Here is a 7,688-nt window from a genome sequence, read left to right as displayed (position 1 = left end):
CAACCAACTTTTAATAAGGTTTCAAGCTCTCCTGTAGCCCACCACAGTGCAGAGGTAGTGGAAGAGAAAAGCTATTAGGATATGGGGAAAGTGGACCTGTTCAGCAATGGTCCTTTAGCGGTGAGCTCAATATTCCTGGGCAGTAGTTCAGTCAGTTGCAAACACCAAATACGATTTCAGCAGATGCAGGCCAGTCCTCTAGATAGGCAGACACAAGGCACACACCAGCAGCTCCAGTCCAGTGCATTCAGTAAGCAGACATCAGACAACTGAAGAAACCACCAGGATTGCCATCCGGACTGAGGCAAGGCCACTGAAGTAGCAAGCTGCTGCAGGAACCTCACTAGCAGTTCCTTGGCAAGATTCTCTCAATGGCAACATTACTACCAGTTGAGCCCAACAATACTATGTAAGGCAAACCAATATATGTGTGTCTTTAGCAAGGAATAGTGAGCCAGAGCAAACCAGAGCAAGGCTCAGTGCTGGTCTCTTGACATCTGTGACGTCAACTATAAACTCCTTCATCAAGTGTCCTTTCATGTGTCTGCTATATCCAAACAGTTTTTTTAATATGTCTGCTTCAGGAAAACAGTCTTTCATGTGTATGCTATAGCAACACATCCTTTCACCTGTGTGCCCCAGCAAAACAATCACTTGGGATAATCAACTTTTCAAAGGACTAGAAGTTCCGACTTCAAGCTTATGCCTGGTGAGATCATAGAGATCATGCTTGTCTTCGAGTTCAATCAATGAGCTCCTCAGCACCTGTGTCAGGTAACTCTCATCGAATTGGGAATGGGGTATGAGCCTCGCTCTGTCCCAGCACCCTGATAAATCCACCACAGCCAGGAGAGACTTGTTCATTTCTATACCCTCCAGGCTAGTCTGCCAGTTAACTCCAGAAGTGTCTGCCTCTCATTCATTCCCTGACAGATCCACCAAAGAGAATTTGTCCTGTCACCTCCCTTTGGGTGGAAGAAGAATCTGGAATCAAGTATGGGAGCAAGAAATATTGGAGTGGGCAAATGTTTGTCCAGAAGTCCTGCAGGTACTGCCCATGTAGATCATCTTGATGACATCATCAGCACAAGGAATCAGGTACTATTGCAGTCCCACGACTGGCACCCTGCTGCTTTCTGTCTTCTGGCACATGTAACTTGGCCTTTTTGTTGAGCAGATCAGAAACCTTCCCATTATAAATCTCAAGGAATGTCACATAAACTTCCAGGTTTAAGTTCCATCATTGAGACTGACTCTTCAGAAGGAAGACGTCCTGGGAAGCCATTGCTTAGAATCCTTTAGATGTGTTCTGACTTTTACCAGACAGGTCTCCACCCACTGTGTGTGTCTTCCCACTGCCTGTTTGTCCATAGGCAAATCATGTTGCTTTTCTTCCTTCAAAATTCACATCAGTGGCCTTGCTGTGAACCTGTAGGTGACACATTGGAAGCTGTTTCATCTAAAGCAAAGCAGAAAGCTTGTTTCTTCAGGTCCTTCCTGAAGTCCACTTTTAACTTAGGTTCAGGCACCTGGAGGAGACACTTGTTGGGAACCGAAATCACATTGATTTCTTTCTTGGCCAGTTCTTGTTTATTCAGTGGGTGCCTCCTGACACAGACACAGATCCTGTGCTCTTCAATAGGGTCAGTCACAGTATGTGGGTCACATTTCCTAGTAATCTGAAATTATTTAATCATCTGGGCAAGTTCCTAGTTTGGAAGGCTGCCGTCATATTCCTGAGCTTACTTTATTCTTATCTCCAAGTTCTGGGTCCTTTTCTCTTCCCGCTTGTTCTTCATTTTCTCCATCTCCTCCACATTACATGATTTCCTCCGAACTGAATCCCCAGAGTTTTCAGAAGCGGTGCTTCAGGCAGACTGTTCTTGCCTCCTCGCTGACAGTGCAGTATCAGCAGGTCATGGTTTTCAAGCTTCTTTCGTTTGTGTTACCCATTGCTGTTCCCAAGTCCATGGAGTCGCTTCAAGCCCGATTGGTCCTGGTATGTCCATCAACATTCAATGCAGCAATGGCTTAATTCACAGTACCAATATAAGCACAGTGAACTTGGAGAAATCCTGTGTTTCAGTGGAATGGACCGAAGGTGGTACCAAACCCCAATTTGCAAAGTGATTGATGACATGGCTGCAATAACCCCAGAGCTTCTTTCCTTATGAAGGAATGACAGTCTGACACTGCAAGAAAATGTAACCACTCCAAAACAAAATGAAAATCAGTCATCTACAAAATTCCATTTCCAAAAGAAAGCCTCTGAAACTTCTCCACTAACATGTCCACTGTCTCAGAGGTTTGAATCCGTGCTCAGGAGAATAAAATGGAGGTGGAACTGCCTGTGCCTTCAAACTCTTGCAAAAACAGTTTCCCATTCCCACCAGCCACCCTAGGCCCTCCTGCTCCACAGAGAGAATTACTATTATTGGTGGTCAGAAACTAACTTTTAAAATTAAAAAAAATCTGGATTTGTCATTATATATTCAATTATATACATATGTATATATATGTATATATGTACATATATATACATATAGATACATGTGAACAAATATGTTTGCATTGTGAATTCATTGAAGACCATTATTTTTATTTTTAACAATTTTTTTTCATTTGGTGAGTAGAGTACAACATCCTCTTAAAAACCAAAATCCAAAAAGAAAAATAATGGAGGAAAGAAAAACACTATAAAAAGAAACAAAACAAAGATATTTTCTCAGAATTTTCTCAGGTAAAATTGATTATTAATTTTCTAAATTGCAATTAAAATATAATTATATCATTCCACCATATATATTTATGTATACATATATATATACTTGCTGAGTTCATTTAGTGTTGTTTAAGTGTACAAGATGTCAGAGTCAATCACTTTGATTTGGATAGATAACTATTTCATTCCTGAGAAAAGTCTAATTCTCCTTATCTCAACTCCCATTAGTTGCCTATCATCCTTTGTCTAAACCTGAAAACCCTTGGATTTTTCTAATTTTATGTTAGCACGTATACTGGTATTCTCATTTCTCAGATCTTTTATAGGCAGCTACATAGCGATGCAATATCATAGGTTTAGACTTCCTCTCAGGCAAAGTTTATAGTTCTAGGCAATATAAACTTGCAGCAGACTTCCAGCTCTTCTGTCTTTTACACTATTCCTACCCACTTTTCTATAATGCCCTTGGCCTTTATATGAAGAAGTTGTCTTGTAGTTGTATTTGTTTGGACTGGATTCCCCATAATCAGTTAGGTTCAGCATTATGACTAGTTGAAGAATTCTGTAATGAAAGAGGAAAGCTGAGAAAAGAAGCTTATTTAATGAGAGGCGAGAGCTATCTGTATCTGTGGTACAAGCACGTTTTAGAGTACTGTTTAGAATTATAGTAAAGTGGATATGATAGGCTATCCTCTACGATGTGTGACCTCACTAGTCTCAGATAGTTGGATAGAATTCTAGTACCAGGCAAGGTTTCTTCCTTGTGGAGTGGGCATTAAGTACAATTACATAGCTGTTGGTTACTGCCAAGATATAACTTATAACTCTTGGTCACTGTTATATCTTTGGCAATATCTTGCCATGTTGCTTATTCTCATGGTTCATGCATGTCACTGATAGATGGGACTGTTAATTTCTTCCCTTTCTTTTATTTTATGGACCTCCTTCAGTTACTATCCTAGAAGGATAGTGTCAGGATAGAGCCGACTTGAATCTTTCAAGTCCTATGTCCAAACCATGGAATAAACTTAGTAGTAAATACTTACTCTCTACCTCTGAGAGGCAACTAGGGACATAAGAAATATTCTATGTTGTTTTGAAATCCTCTTAGACTGCTCTGTTTAACAACTTGAATTGAGGTTTCACATGGAGGTTTTCTTAGCTTAGGACATTTTAGAGTAATTTGTTAGTTTGACATGGAACTTTTGGGTAACTAAAAATCCAGCTTCTTTTTTTGGTTTGTTTTTTTTTGTTTGTTTATTTGTTTTTACTTTTTCAATAAATGGATAGCAATAGCTCTTAATTTCTCTCTGCATAGCTTACTGATTTTATTCATTGATTGTTGTTTTATGAACCTCCTAACAAATTATTAGCGATCCCTCTACCCAAGAAGTAAAATATAACTACTGTCAGTCCTGGCTGCATTATAATATTTTATTTAGATCAGTTCTTAAGTCTATTCTTAAACATCTTTAGCATTTTCTCTTCCTTAGGTATCTTTCCAAGAAACCCCAAGAAAAATAATTAACAGTAACCAGCACAGGAGTGCTGGGAACTGAATCCAAGTATTCTGCAAGAACAAAAGGTGCCCTCAACCACTAGGGCATCTCTCTGTCCAACTCTTTGAAGTACAAACTGCCCTTTATATTAAGCACAATGCAGAAAGTCTGCATTGTTGAATGTCCAGATTTGCAGAAGTGTGAGTTAAGTATCTCCCATTTAGATGTAATGTTCTTGGGATTTCCAGTAGAATTCCATTACCTTATATCATTTTACTCTTTTCCATAGGGAGAATACCAATTTTTAATTCTGTGCTTTAGTTGGATTATTTTAGTGTATGGAGCAGATGGCTTTCAAGTTACTGAGGTTGCTCTTGAAAAATATCTTATGAAGTAAAAACTTAGGCAATAAAATCTTTACAAAAATTCTTTTTTTTTTTGATGTGAACTTCATAGATTGAGTTCATGAGACCAGAGTTTTCATGTCAATAATAATTCATAAAGTTAAAATGAGAGTTCAACTTTTTCTGTATTTTTTAAGTTAATAAAGTATGCTAAAAAATGAAAATCTTTAAGTAGACTAATGACACATTAGTGAACAAAAACAAAACATTAAAATGAATTTAAATTAGTTCAGGGAAGCAGAAGAAAATAATCTCAACTCTCATCAACTCATGCATTTTCTCTTAGTTTCCTCAAAAACAAATTGCCTTATACTTTTAGAGTGAGTTTATCATTTTCTCATCTGGAAGCTGAATAGTCTTCATTTTTTTTTCTTTTGCTGAATAGTTATCTTATTGATTTCTTTTTACCTGCTACTGTTCACTTTCCATACTGTATAGCAGTGATCTTCCCAAAACTTACACTTATTGTAACATTTAAATGGTCTAAAATCTCAAATATCCCAGATTCAAGAAATGACCTTTTTGGCCTGAGTGTTTAAATCAATCTGAAGATCTGAGCTGCTTATAGAGTTATGCGGATGGAGTCTACCTGTTGACAGTTACAAAAGAGAGATTGGCAAGCTTCATAAGCAAATGTTGCTTGCTGCAGACCCTCTTGGTCCCTTGTCTGCATGGAACGAGTCTCTGGTCACAGGTGGGCAAGAAGTCTGTGGGAGTTGACAGACAGACTCAACACAAGGGAATGTGTATCTGAATGTAATTTGTCAAATTGAGCTTCAAACTTTTTATACAGAAGAAAATAGGGAAGTTGGGTGACACACCTGCAAGGTACAAAGAGCGTACTTGATTCTTACACAAAATAGAGGAATGCAAACACGGAAGAACAGGCAGGAACCAACTGGGGTAAAACTCAATGCTAACAACTGGGATCAAAAACAGCTCCACCTAAGGTCCACTTAATCTTAGAAGCCAGGGGCAAGGGCTTCGTGCCCTTGCCATAGTTGCTACTCTATTCTATTGTATAGTCCACCTTCCCCCTAGGCCATTGTGTATGGGTGTAACTCAGCTATCTTTAGTTCTAAGTATCTACTCTGGTTCCTCTTTTGGTCACAAACTTCCTTCTTCCTAGATAATGGTACATTTCTGTGTAGGGCAGTGACTTAGTTATCCATGCCCAAGGTCAAATCAAGGACTGCCTGGAATCTAACTTAGCTATATGTCAAAGTATCAATCCTTAGGAGCACTTGTAATAAAGAAATATTAAGGGAAAGCACACAGATCCATTTACCAACTAAAGCAAGGACATTGGAGCATTCTTTATACAGGATGCCACGATTCCAGGAGACTAAGTTTCCATGAACTTTTCACCTCGGGACAGCGCCCAGGTTTTAGGGGCCTGTCACGCTTGTGACTACTGGAATGGATGTAGCAGTTACTGTCCTCTAACCAGACTTGCTGCATACCCAGGAATGGGTCCCTGTGAAGCATGCATTTCAGTGCTCAGTCCCAGCTGGCCTAACCTTCCACTAGAAGTTTTGCATTTTTAGCCCAGGTGTTTTCATACTAACGCCCCTATATAAAACTCAGTGTCAGGGTATTCAGGATCCTTTGAAGTTCCTTAGTTGTAAGCACAATAGAAAAGACATAAAGACATTTCTATACCCTGACAATGTACTCCAAAGTTCACTATCCTCTCAAATGAGAAAGCATTTCTTTGTGCGTATGTGTTCATATGTTTGAGAATTCGTGAGTGCATAAGTGTGAATGACTTTGATGGCAAGAGGTCAACATTGAATGTTATTCTTTAGAAAAATTGCACTTTTTCTTTTCCAAGTCAGCATCCACATCTTGGTGAGTTGCTCACCAGTTAGACTAGGTTGGACACTGACAAGCCCAGGGGTAGCGCTGTATCTACCTCTCCAATGCTAGGATAAAGAGTACTCATCATTGTGACTAGATTTTTATGTAGGTTTGAGGACAAATCCTGCCCAACAAGCACTTTTCCAGCTGAGTCATCTTCTCAGCTCTACCATTCGATTTCTCTTTAGCTTATGTTGTCTACTCTTGACATGTGACAGCCCAGATTTCTGTCCCAGGCTAGAGGATCTCCTGCTCTACATCTATCTATTGGTCCTTATGACAAATGGCTCATTGAAGACTTCTTATTGAATATCTGTACTTTAAGGCCTTGGTATTTTCCCATTTCCTGCATTCTCTTATACATTTCTACTTTTAAAGATTAATCTCCAAACTTAAAGTTTCAAGTGGAATTGATTGCCTCCTCCTCTGTTTTAGCTACATCTTGACAGGTGATTAAGAAGTAATAACTTATTAAAATGGTTTAAACTACACAACTATAGAAGCCGGCATGGAATGTTACAGCACACATGGAAATGAAAAGGGAAATGATCTTCAGTTACCTACACATAAGATAACCCTCTTAATTATTTCGATATGTATCTTCAATAACATTTTATGTAACTACTAAAAACCCAATATTTACGGTGTAAATTAATTGGTTCTTTGTTACTTCCTTCACAGCATGTATTAAATACAGCTTAGTATGTATATGAGCTTTCAAAGATTTGCTAATAACACTGTATAGTGAACGCATGTAACTCCTTCCTAAGACTATATCTGGCTTGATTATAAAAACTCTGAGAGAATTGCTTCTTAATTTAGTATTAACTACTGCTATAATTGGATCATGAATGTTCCCCAAAGACAGATTTTAAAAACTTGATCCCAGAAAAGTTTTATTGAAAGCTATTGGATACTTAAAAAAGTGGGACCGATTGGGGCTTCTTCAGTATGCCTTTGAAAGGGCTATGACCCTGGTATTTCTGTTTGATCCTTGGCTTGTCATACAGTTCCAGCATATGATCTTTCTATGATCTACTGTTTCATTGCAAGCATGTAATATTGAACCAATTAATCAGAGAATAAAACTTTAAAAGGCACGAGCCATAATCTGCTTCTCCCTTAAGGTCATTGTGGAAGGTATTGTTATAGTAGTGAATGAACTAACACAACTACTCACTTATCATCTTATTCATCCTCACT

General features: G+C 38.5%; 1 pseudogene; it reads right to left on the bottom strand.

Annotated features, from left to right (window-relative positions):
* Positions 694–1,899, bottom strand: Gm11853 (predicted gene 11853; annotated as a pseudogene).

Source organism: Mus musculus, chromosome 4, assembly GCF_000001635.26.
Source record: "Mus musculus strain C57BL/6J chromosome 4, GRCm38.p6 C57BL/6J".
Lineage (NCBI taxonomy): Eukaryota > Metazoa > Chordata > Mammalia > Rodentia > Muridae > Mus > Mus musculus.
Note: the sequence above shows the minus strand (reverse complement) of the source record. Positions and strands in the feature narration are given on the sequence as shown.